Consider the following 13,001-nt stretch of genomic DNA (forward strand, 5'->3'; position numbering starts at 1 on the left):
TTTAAAGTCTGCTTTATCTGATATGAGGATAACTATTTCTGCTCCTTTTTGGTTTCCATTTGCCTTGCTATGTATTTTTCCAGCCCTTGCCTTTCAGTCTATGTGTTTCTTTATTTGTGAAATGTTTGCCATAAGCAGTGTATATTTGCCTCTTTTTTCTTTTTTATCCATCCAGCCAACGTGAATCTGGCTGGAGATTTTTAATCCACTTACATTCAAGATTAGTATTGATAAGAACTAACACCTGTCATTTGTTCATTGTGTACTGATTGTACCTGCTGTGTTAGTGAATTTGGTTGTGTCACATGTTTTCATGTTTACTTCTAATGTAGGACTTCCTTCAGAGTTTCTTAAAAAGCTGGTCTGGTGGTGGTAAATGCTTTGTTTTTGCATATCTTGGAAATACCTTATTTCTCCTTCACTTCTAAAGGAAAGGCTTGCTAGATAGAATATTCTTGGTTGTAAGCTTTTATTTTTCTTTTAAGATCTTGAATATACCATCCCACTCTCTTCTAGCCTGTAGGGTTTTTGCTGAGAGGTCTGCGGTTAGTCTAATTGATTTTCCTTTATATGTAGCTTGATGTTTTTCTCTCACTTTAAAAGTGTTTCCTGAAATGTCAAAAATTCTTTTCTCCAGTTGTCTATCCTGCTATGAAAGCTCTAAATCACATTTTTTTATTTCACTGCTTGAAATTTTTACCTTCAAAATTTGTTTGGTTCTTCTCAATGATTTCTATTTCTTTAGTGATTTTTTTATTCATATCACCTATTGATTTCTTTATTTCTTTAAGCTATCTGTATTCTTCTTCTATTACATTCAGTTTCCTCACAATCATTATTTTGAATTCTACTTTTGGCATTTCATAGATTTTCTTCAGATCAGAATCTATTTCTGGAGAACTATTTTGTTCTTTTGGAAGTGTCATGCTACCTTGCTTCTTCATGTTTCCTGTGTCCATACATTGACATCTGTGTATCTGGTGTGATATTCTCCTCTTATTTATGGAATAGGTTTTATTGGAAAAGAGTTTATGATTTAGAGGGAATGCAAACTATCACTTGGCTTGGTACTTTGGCTTTTGGTTCTAGGTGATCCCAGAAGTGTAAACTCTGAGTGATTTCTTTTGCTTTAGTCAATGTCAGTTGTGTCTATAAGTGACACTGGTCTAGTCTCCAGCAGTTCATAGGGGAGGCAATGTGACTTTGAGGTGAATATGGACTTCCTAGGATGTATATCTTCAGTACTCAAGGAGTTTGTGTCAGTTATACTAGGGATTGTGATTATCAGGGCCTCATCCTAGGTGCTGAAGGACACAAAATGTCTCTCCTCTTGTCCCTTTGGTAAGTTTGAGTGATGCTGGAACTTGTAACACAAATAGCTATAGTTGTAGGACTGTGTGATGTGGATGGGCCTTCCCCAGGTCCTGCTGGGAGAATGCAAATGCTGATGGGGCTTATAACAACAAAAGCCCTAGTCCCAGGACTGAGGAATGTGACCTGAACCCTGCTTCTATCCTACACTGTGACTATAAGGTATAAAGATTTTCACTGGCAGTTAAGGGTCCATAAATGTTGAATGCATGCAGGTTCTGCCCTAGGTCCTATTGGGTTTCAGAAAATATGTTCTGCTTGTTACAGTCCTGATGTTGCAGAATACAGTGGGATTGTAACCCAGATTTAGGAACGAGGTGATGGAGATGGTGGTAGCCACCTTCCTGAAGCACAGTGGTGGATATAGAGCACTCCAAATAACATGAAGGGAAGTAAATTACTCCAAACTTTGTAGTACACATGTCAACAATCCTGGTTCTGCAAGGCATAGATAGAACTTCTCCAACTTCTCATGCAGCATCCAAGGCTTATGCTGGGTTTGTTCCCAGGGTTCCCTGCACTGTGAGCTACGAAGTGTGGAGGGAACTTCCTCAGGTCAGATCTAGACTTTTTATGGGTTACTTTTCAGGCTAGCCCCAAGAAACTGAGTTGAACCCCCTGGATCATGTAGAGTGAATGAGTGCAGCTCTGGTGCTTATGCCCAAACCTCCCTCAGTTGCAGGATGCAGAGGGTCTGCTCTTCATCCAGTAAGTTGTCCTGACTCTGGCTCTGGTCACTTCTGAGAGCAATGGAACAGAAACCAGTTGCATACATAGTCAATTGGGCCTTGCACTTTGAGGGTATGTGGAAGGAGAGGAAGGCAATGTGGTTTCCCTTCTGAGATCAAAGTAGTCACTCAGACCCCAGTTAACTTTGCAGGTTGCAGATGAAGACAATGGGGGACTATGGAATTCTTCTTCAGTGAAAGTTGCCGGTAGTGGGGCACACGACAACTTCTACCTACCTTGATTTGGGAAGCTGGCATTTCCAATGTCAAGTTGTGCAGATGGAGGATACAGCTGGCCATGTATCCAGTCAATGTTGTTTGTCCTCTTTCTTCACTGTCCCTTGAAGTCTCTGTTCTGTTCCTTCATTTTTCAGCTGAAAATTCCTATCAGTTAGTCCTCGGGAAATGCGATCCTTTGATTTCTGGTATCTTTCTGCTAGTGTGGCTTCTCACTATTAAGCCACCTTGGATCTCTCATGTATTAATACTATTTTTAATTCACAAGTCATAGTTGTACACATTCAGGGAGTACAATGTTAGTTTTTGATATATGTATAAAATGTGAAATGATTAAATCAAGGTGTGGTAAGGCTTTTGAAACTTACTTTCTTATGCTGAGTAAAATACATCAGGCACAGAAAGAAAATACCACATAATCTCACTTGAATTTGGGGTCTAAAAATGTTGATCTTATTAAAAAATGGTGGTTACAGGAGGCTAAGGGTGAAAGGAAATGAGGGACTAAGGAAATTGCTGGTCAAGTTTACAAAGTTCCAGACAAACAGAAGGAATAACTTTTGAGACTTTATCTTTTTAAAAAGAAATAGAAGGGCCTGCACTGTAGCATAGCAAATTAAGCTGCTGCCTGCAATGCTGTCATCCCATATGGGTGCAAGTTGGAGTCCTGAGTGCTACCAGCTCCCTGCTAATGTCCCCAGGAAAGCAGTAGAAGATAACCCAAGTGCTTGGGCCCCTGTACCCATGTGGGAGACCGTAAGAAGCTCCTAGCTTCTGGCTTCAGATTGGCGCAACTCTGGCCATTGTGGCCATTTGGGGAGTGAATCAGTGGGTAGAGATCTTTCCTCTGTCTCTCTGTGTTTCTCTCTCTCTCTCTCTCTCTCTCTCTCAATTCTATCTTTCAAACAAATAAATAAATCTTTTAAAAACGAATAGCAAAGAAAGAATAAAAGTGTTTGAGAAAGTCTGATTTTATCAGTGGACTCCAGGGGATAGGAAATGGAGGATAAATTACACAGTTTGAAAACCTTTTGATCCAGTATTTAATTTTTTTTATTTTTTTGATAGTGAGAGAGAGAGAGAGACAGAGAGAAAGGTCTTCCTTCCATTGGTTCACCCCTCAAATGGCTAGGATCCAGGTGCTTCCTCCTGGTCTCCCATGTGGGTGCAGGGCCCAAGGACTTGGGCCATCCTCCACTACCTTCTCCGGGCCACAGCAGAGAGCTGGCCTGGAAGAGGAGCAACTGAGACTAGAACTCGGCGCCCATATGGGATGCTGGTGCCAGAGGCGGAGGATTAACCAAGTGAGCCACAGCGCCGGCCTCCAGTATTTAATTTTTATGAAACAGTTTTTAAGTTTATAAAATATAATCACAAATGGTATAATCACATCAATCCTATTAAATTATTCCTTTATCAAAGCAAAAAATCTAAAAATGGAAATAATAAACAACTTTTCCAAGGTCATAATGGTGATAAATGACAATAAATGCTGTGTTCTTTCCCACACCACCCAGTAAATACTCGTAGTGATTTTTAAGTTGTTAGCAGTTATGATAAAGAATAAAAGAAGACAATCTCCAAAACATATCCAGAAGAGGAAAAACTGTCTCTAAAGCCCTGTACAATTCACCTTTAAAAAGATACATTTTGATAAAGCAAAAAACAAAATAGAAATAAGCAAAGAGCAATTGATCATAATTTTCATATGTAACAACTAATTTCCTTATAGAATGGAGATTCTCAGACAGGACTTAGAAAGGCACACATAAGCAAGCATACACACATATAGACTGCCCTAAAATGTCAGCATTTTAAAAAACCTGGAAGTAGTCTAAAATAAAAATAATGATAAAGAAAGTAGGAGTGATTTAATAGTATAAAATTTTTAGGTTTTAAAGGGGCGGAGCCAAGATGGCGGATAGTGAGGACGTGCGCCTTAGTTTGGGAAAATAAAGTTTCATAAAAGTGGAATTACTGTAGCCTCAGGAAAAGACTCAAGAAAAAACTGCAGAGGAAACGCTTCCGGATCTAGTGGATGTGACACAGAGGGCCTACAGGGAGCCCACCACGTGGAAACCCAACCATGGGAGACAAGCCAAGCCACGGGAGACGAGCCACAGAATCTCGCCAGCACGGGAACCAACGGGAGGTAAGACAAAGACTTCAGAAACCCGAGACATTGGTGGTGGGGGGGAACAGAGGCCTCTCCCTTCACTCACCAAGGAAAACAAAGAGCACCGCCATTTTACATATGTAAAGCGCAGCCAAACTCAGTAACTTTGGCGAAACTGGAGAACACATTGAGGGCTGCATAAACTCTTTGTGTGGTCCAAGGGGTAGATCAAACGAATACTCACAGAGGCCAGATTTCAACTACCCTCAATTATACTCCCAACTGAGTCAAAAAAAAAAAAAGAGAGAGAGAGAGAGAGAGCGATCCAGCAAGGAGCAAGGGAGTGAACAATTTGGGAGAGTCGCTCTTTGCACAGCCTTAAACCTGAAGAATCAAGCATAGCTCTCTGGCCACACCCATCACAGCCTCTAAGGATCCAACAAAGCAGACAGCCCACTTAGAGGCATAGTATATCGAGAAAAAAAAACATCACAGCCAAAAAAAAAAAAAAAAAACATAAAGTATCTCCAACATGCCAAACAACAAACACAGAAGCTGAGGTAACAAGAGCAAGGAAGAAACTATGACGCCCCCAAATGAAAAAGACACCCCAATGCAAGATTATGAAGATGAAGAGATAGAGGAAATGCAAGAATCGGATCTCAAAAAATTGATAAGAACATTAAGAAGTTCTCAAAAACAAATTCTTGAACTACAGAAATCCTTAATGGACAAGATAGAAAATCTCTCTCGTGAAAATGAAATCTTAAGGAGGAATCAAAATGAAATGAAACAACTAGTAGAACATGAAACTGTGATAGTGACAAAAAACCGCAATTAAAATGAAGAACTCAATAGATCAAATGACAAACATATTAGACAGCCTTAAAAACAGAATGGGTGAAGCAGAAGAGAGAATATCGGAATTAGAAGACAGAGAACAGGCAAGGAAACAGTCAAATCAAAGAAAAGAAGAAGAAATCAGAAATCTAAAAAATACTGTCAGGAATCTACAGGATACTATTAAAAAACCCAACATTCGCGTTCTAGGAGTTCCTGAAGGCATGGAGAGGGAGAAAGGATTAGAAGGCCTTTTTAGTGAGATACTAGCAGAAAATTTCCCAGGTTTGGAGAAGGACAGAGACATCCTAGTACAGGAAGCTCATAGAACCCCTAATAAACATGATCAAAAGAGATCCTCACCATGACACGTCGTAATCAAACTCACCACAGTGAAACATAAAGAAAAGATCCTAAAATGTGCAAGAGAGAAATGCCAGATTACTCTCAGAGGATCTCCAATTAGACTCACAGCTGACTTCTCATCAGAAACCCTACAAGCTAGGAGGGAATGGAGAGATATAGCCCAGGTACTAAGAGAGAAAAACTGCCAGCCCAGAATATTATATCCTGCAAAGCTCTCATTTGTGAATGAAGGTGAAATAAAGACCTTTCACAGCAAACAGAAATTGAAAGAATTTGTCGCCACTCGTCCAGCCCTGCAAAAGATGCTTAAAGATGTGTTACATACAGAAACACAGAAACACGGTCACCAATATGAAAGAAGGTAAAGGAAGGAAACCTCACAGCAAAAGATCACAGGAATCTCAAACCATATATTAGAAAATATCTTTGGCAAATGGCAGGGCAAAGTTACTCCTTCTCAATAGTCACATTGAATGTTAATGGCTTGAATTGTCCAGTTAAAAGACACCGATTGGCTGATTGGGTTAAGGAACAAAACCCATCTTTTTGCTGCTTACAAGAAACTCATCTTTCCAACAATGATCCATACAGGCTGAAAGTGAAAGGCTGGAAAAAGATATACCATGCCAACAGAAATGAAAAAAGAGCGGGCGTAGCCATCTTAATATCGGACAACATAAACTTTACCACAAAAACTGTTAGGAGAGACAAAGAAGGGCACTATTTAATGATTAAGGGATCCATTCAACAGGAAGATATAAGGATTATCAATGTATATGCACCTAATTACAGGGCACCAGCTTATTTAAAAGACTTGTTAAGGGACTTAAAGGGAGACTTAGACACCAATACAATAGTACTGGGGGACTTCAATACTCCACTCTCAGAGATAGACAGATCAACAGGACAGAAGATCAACAAGGAGACAGCAGATTTAAATGACACTATAGCCCAAATGGATCTAACAGATATCTACAGAACATTTTATCCTGCATCTAAGGACTTTACATTCTTCTCAGCAGTACATGGAACCTTCTCTAGGATTGACCACATACTAGGCCATAAAGCAAGTCTCAGCAAATTCAAGAGAATTAGAATCATACCATGCAGCTTCTCAGACCACAAAGGAATGAAATTGGAAATTAGCAACTCGGGAATCCCCAGAGCACGTGCAAACACATGGAGATTGAACAACATGCTCCTGAATGAACAATGGGTCATAGAAGAAATTAAAAGAGAAATCAAAAATTTTCTGGAAGTAAATGAGGATAACAGCACAACATACCAAAACCTATGGGATACAACAAAAGCAGTGTTAAGAGGAAAATTTATATCAATAGGTGCCTACATCAAGAAATTGGAGAGGCACCAAATAGATGAGCTTTCAAGTCATCTCAAGGATCTAGAAAATCTGCAGCAAACCAAACCCAAACCCAGTAGGAGAAGAGAAATAATTAAAATCAGAGAAGAAATCAACAGGATTGAATCCAAAAAAGCATTACAAAAAATCAGCCAAACGAGGAGCTGGTTTTTTGAAAAAATAAACAAAATTGACACCCCATTGGCCCAACTAACTAAAAAAAGAAGACAAAAGACCCAAATCAATAGGATCAGAGATGAAAAAGGAAACGTAACAACAGACGCCACAGAAATAAAAAGAATCATCAGAAATTACTACAAGGACTTGTATGCCAGCAAACAGGGAAATCTATCAGAAATGGACAGATTCTTGGACACATACAACCTCCCTAAATTGAGCCAGGAAGACATAGAAAACCTAAACAGACCCATAACTGACACAGAAATTGAAACAGTAATAAAGGCCCTCCCAACAAAGAAAAGCCCAGGGCCAGATGGATTCACTGCTGAGTTCTACCAGACATTTAGAGAAGAACTAACTCCAATTCTTCTCAAACTATTCAGAACAATCGAAAAAGAGGGAATCCTCCCAAATTCTTTCTATGAAGCCAGCATCACCTTAATTCCTAAGCCAGAAAGAGATGCAGCATTGAAAGAGAATTACAGACCAATATCCCTGATGAACATAGATGCAAAAATCCTCAATAAAATTCTGGCCAATAGAATGCAACAACACATAAGAAAGATCATCCACCCAGACCAAGTGGGATTTATCCCTGGTATGCAAGGATGGTTCAACGTTCGCAAAACAATCAACGTAATACACTACATTAACAGACTGCAGAAGAAAAACCATATGATTCTCTCAATAGATGCAGAGAAAGCATTTGATAAAATACAACACCCTTTCATGATGAAAACTCTAAGCAAACTGGGTATGGAAGGGACATTCCGCAATACAATCAAAGCAATCTATGAAAAACCCACGGCCAACATCCTATTGAATGGGGAAAAGTTGGAAGCATTTCCGCTGAGATCTGGTACCAGACAGGGATGCCCACTCTCACCACTGCTCTTCAATATAGTTCTGGAAGTTTTAGCCAGAGCTATTAGGCAAGAAAAAGAAATTAAAGGGATACAAATTGGGAAGGAAGAACTCAAATTATCCCTCTTTGCAGATGATATGATTCTTTATTGAGGGGACCCAAAGAACTCTACTAAGAGACTACTGGAACTCATTGAAGAGTTTGGCAAAGTAGCAGGATATAAAATCAATGCACAAAACTCAACAGCCTTTGTATACACAGGCAATGCCACGGCTGAGGAAGAACTTCTAAGATCAATCCCATTCACAATAGCTACAAAAACAATCAAATACCTTGGAATAAACTTAACCAAGGACGTTAAAGATCTCTACGATGAAAACTACAAAACCTTAAAGAAAGAAATAGAAGAGGATACCAAAAAATGGAGAAATCTTCCATGCTCATGGACTGGAAGAATCAATATCATCAAAATGTCTATTCTCCCAAAAGCAAGTTATACATTCAATGCAATACCAATCAAGATACCAAAGACCTTCTTCTCAGATCTAGAAAAAATGATGCTGAAATTCATATGAAGACACAGAAGACCTCGAATAGCCAAAGCAATCTTGTACAACAAAAACAAAGCCGGAGGCATCACAATACCAGATTTCAGGACATACTACAGGGCAGTTGTTATCAAAACAGCATGGTACTGGTACAGAAACAGATGGATAGACCAATGGAACAGAATAGAAACACCAGAAATCAATCCAAACATCTACAGCCAACTTATATTTGATCAAAGATCCAAAACTAATCCCTGGAATAAGGACAGTCTATTCAATAAATGGTGCTGGGAAAATTGGATTTCCACATGCAGAAGCTTGAAGCAAGACCCCTACCTTTCACCTTACACAAAAATTCACTCAACGTGGATTAAAGACTTAAATCTATGACCCGAAACCATCAAATTATTAGAGAGCATTGGAGGAACCCTGAAAGATATAGGTACAGGCAAAGACTTCTTGGAAAAGACCCCAGGAGCATAGGCAGTCAAAACCAAAATTAACATTTGGGATTGCATCAAATTGAGAAGTTTCTGTACTTCAAAAGAAACAGTCAGTAAAGTGAAGAGGCAACCGACAGAATGGGAAAAAATATTTGCAAACTATACTACAGATAAAGGGTTGATAACCAGAATCTACAAAGAAATCAAGAAAATCCACAAAAACAGAACAAACAACCCACTTAAGAGATGGGCCAAGGACCTCAATAGACATTTTTCAAAAGAGGAAATCCAAATGGCCAACAGACACATGAAAAAATGTTCAAGATCACTAGCAATCAGAGAAATGCAAATCAAAACCACAATGAGGTTTCACCTCACCCCGGTGAGAATGGCTCACATCCAGAAATCTACCAACAATAGATGCTGGGGAGGATGTGGGGAAAAAGGGACACTAACTCACTGTTGGTGGGAATGCAAACTGGTTAAGCCACTATGGAAGTCTGTCTGGAGATTCCTCAGAAACCTGAACATAACCCTACCATCCAACCCAGCCATCCCACTCCTTGGAATTTACCCAAAGGAAATTAATTTGGCTAATAAAAAAGCCATCTGCACATTAATGTTTATTGCAGCTCAATTCACAATAGCTAAGACCTGGAACCAACCCAAATGCCCATCAACAGTAGACTGGATAAAGAAATTATGGGACATGTACTCCATAGAATACTATACAGCAGTAAGGAACAATGAAACCCAGTCATTTGCAACAAGATGGAGGAATCTGGAAAACATCATGCTGAGTGAATTAAGCCAGTCCCAAAGAGACAAATATCATTTGTTTTCCCTGATCGGCGACAACTGAGCACCAAAGGGGAAACCTGTTGAAGTGAAATGGACACTATAAGAAACAATGACCTGATCAGCTCTTGTCCTGACTTTAGATGTACAATGTAATACTTTATCCTTTTTAGCATTTGTTGTTGTTGTTGTTGTTCTAGTACTAGTGGTTGAACTCTGTAATTAAAACACAATTATTCTTAGGTGTTTAAATTTTAACTGAAAAGTGATCCCTGTTAAATTTCAGAGTGGAAAAAGAGAGGGAGGAGATGTACAATTTGGGACATGCACAATCAGTCTTGCCCCAAATGATGGAGTTAGTAATGTGCCAGGGGATTCCAATACAATCCCATCAAGGTGGCATATACCAATGTCATCTCACTAGTCCAAGTGATCAATTTCAGTTCACATTCGATGGCTTGGATAGGTCTAAGAATCAAAGGGATCACACAAACAAGACAAGTGTCTGCTAATACTAACTGATAGAATCAAAAAGGTAGAGAAAGATCCAACATGGGAAGCGGGATACACAGCAGACTCATAGAATGGCAGATGTCCTAAACAGCACTCTGGCCTCAGAATCAGCCCTTAAGGCATTCGGATCTGGCTGAAGAGCCCATGAGAGTATTGTAGGCATGGAAAGCCAAGACACCATGGAAAAGAAAAAAAGAAGAAGACCTAAATGAAAGATCTCTGGGAGTGAGATCCCAGTGGAAAGAACGGGGCCATCAAAGAAGGAGGTACCTTTCTCTGAAGGGAGGAGAGAACTTCCACTTTGACTATGACCCTATCGGAATAAGATCAAAGTCAGCGAACTCTAAAGGCTTCCATAGCCCTGGCAACTCATGACTAGAGCCTAGGGAGATTACTGACGCCATGAACAGGAGTGTTAAATTGTTAAGTCAGCAACAGAAGTCACTGTGTACTTACATCCCATATGGGATCTGTCCTTAATGTGTTGGCTAATGTGCAGTGATGCTATAACTAGTACTGAAACAGTATTTTTACACTTTGTGTTTCTGCGTGGGTACAAACTGATGAGATCTTTACTAATTATATACTGAATCGATCTTCTGTATATAAAGATAATTGGAAATGAAAAAAAAAACCTGGTGTTAAATTGGAAATGGCATAGATAATTAATTAATTTTTAAAAAAATATTATGTAGGATCTCTGTCTTTAATGTGCTGTACACTCTTATTTAATGCTATAACTAGTACTCCAACAGTATTTTTCTTTCACTTTGTGTTGCTATATGGGGGCAAACTGTTGAAATCGTTACCTAATATATACTAAACTGATCTTTTGTATATAAAGAGAATTGAAAATGAATCATGATGTGATTGGAAGGGGAGAGGGAGCGGGAAAGGGGAGGGTTGTGGGTGGGAGGGAAGTTTTGGGAGGGGGAAGCCATTGTAACCCATAAGCTGTACTTTGGAAGTTTATATTCATTAAATAAAAGTTTAATTAAAAAATTTGTGTTTTACATAAATTATAAGGTAATATAAACAAAGTTAGCATGTAATGAAAATTCCTATGAATAATTATGTAAAAATAATTATTACAAATGCAAGGAGAAATTGCTAATTACAGAAATATCTATTAAAACGCCAAATTGCACAATCAAAATTAAGTCAAATATGTTTATCTACATAGTCTAATTAATAATTCAGATCATATTGGTGAGGAAAAATAAAGTTGAAGAAATAAAATTAATCCTTAAAATGTAAAAACAATCTCCATAGTGAATCAAAAATACAAATAACCCTATTAAAAATAGGCAAAGGAAATGAATAGACACTTCTCTAAAGAAGGCACACAAATGGCCAACATACATAACAAGGTAGACAACATCCCTAATCTTCAGGAAAACGCAAATTAAAACCACAATGAGATATCACTTCATGCTTGTTAGAATGGCTATTCTCAAAAATACAAAAATAGCAGGTGTTGACGAAGGATGCCGAGAAAAGGGAGCACTTATACCCCTGATGGGAAAGTAAATTGGCATAGCCATTATGGAAAATAGTATGGAGGGTCCTCACATTTAAAAATGGACCACCAGAGGATCAAACAATCCCATTTCTGGTTAAATATCAAAAGGAAGTAAACTCAGTATGCTAAAGAAATATGTATATTCTAATGTTTATTGAAGTATTGTTCACAAGGACTAAGATACAAAATGAACCTTAAGTGTCCACCAATGAATGAATGGATAAAGGAAACCTGTTGGGGGCTGGGCCATGGCTCACTTGGTTAACCCTCCGCCTGTGGTGCTGGCATCCCATATGGGTGCTGGATTCTAGTCCCGGCTGCTCTTCTTCCAGTCCAGCTCTCTGCTGTGGCCCAGGAAGGCAATGGAGGATGGCCTAACTGCTTGGGCCCCTGCACCGGCATAGGAGACTGGGAGGAAGCACCTGGCTCCTGGCTTCGGATCAGCACAGTTCCAGCCATAGCGGCCATTTGGGGCATGAACCAACGGAAGGAAGACCTTTCTCTCTGTCTCTCTCTCTCACTGTCTAACTCTGTCAAATAAATAAATAAATAGAAAACCTGTTGTATTATAGACACAAACACACACACACATCATGTTGTACACCATAAATATAAACAATTTTTGAAGATTTATTTTATTTATTTGAAAGGGAGAGTTGCAGAGAAGGAGAGACAAAGTGAAAGAGAAAGAGATCTTCCATCTGTTGATTTAGCTCAAATAACCACAATAGCCAGGGCTGGGCCAGGCTGTAGCCAGGACCCAGGAACTCCATGCAAAGTCTCCCACTTGGGTGGTAGGGGCCCAAATCCTTGGGCCATCTTCTGCTGGCTCCCCAGGTGCATTAACAGGGAACTGGACAGGAAGTGGAACAGCTGGGACTCCAATGGTGACTCATATGGGATGCTTTAATCACAGACAGTGGCTTAACCCACTGTGCCACTATGTCAGCCCCAATATAAACCATGATTGTCAGTTAAATAAGTGAAAAATTACAGATATTAAATGTCCCCCAACCAAATGTCCCAGGAGAACAACACTAGAGTGGTGATTCTCAACAAGGGGTTATTCTACTTGCCTAACTCCCACACCCAGTCAAGGGACATTTTGCAATGT

The sequence above is a fragment of the Lepus europaeus genome, chromosome X, assembly GCF_033115175.1.
Source record: "Lepus europaeus isolate LE1 chromosome X, mLepTim1.pri, whole genome shotgun sequence".
Lineage (NCBI taxonomy): Eukaryota > Metazoa > Chordata > Mammalia > Lagomorpha > Leporidae > Lepus > Lepus europaeus.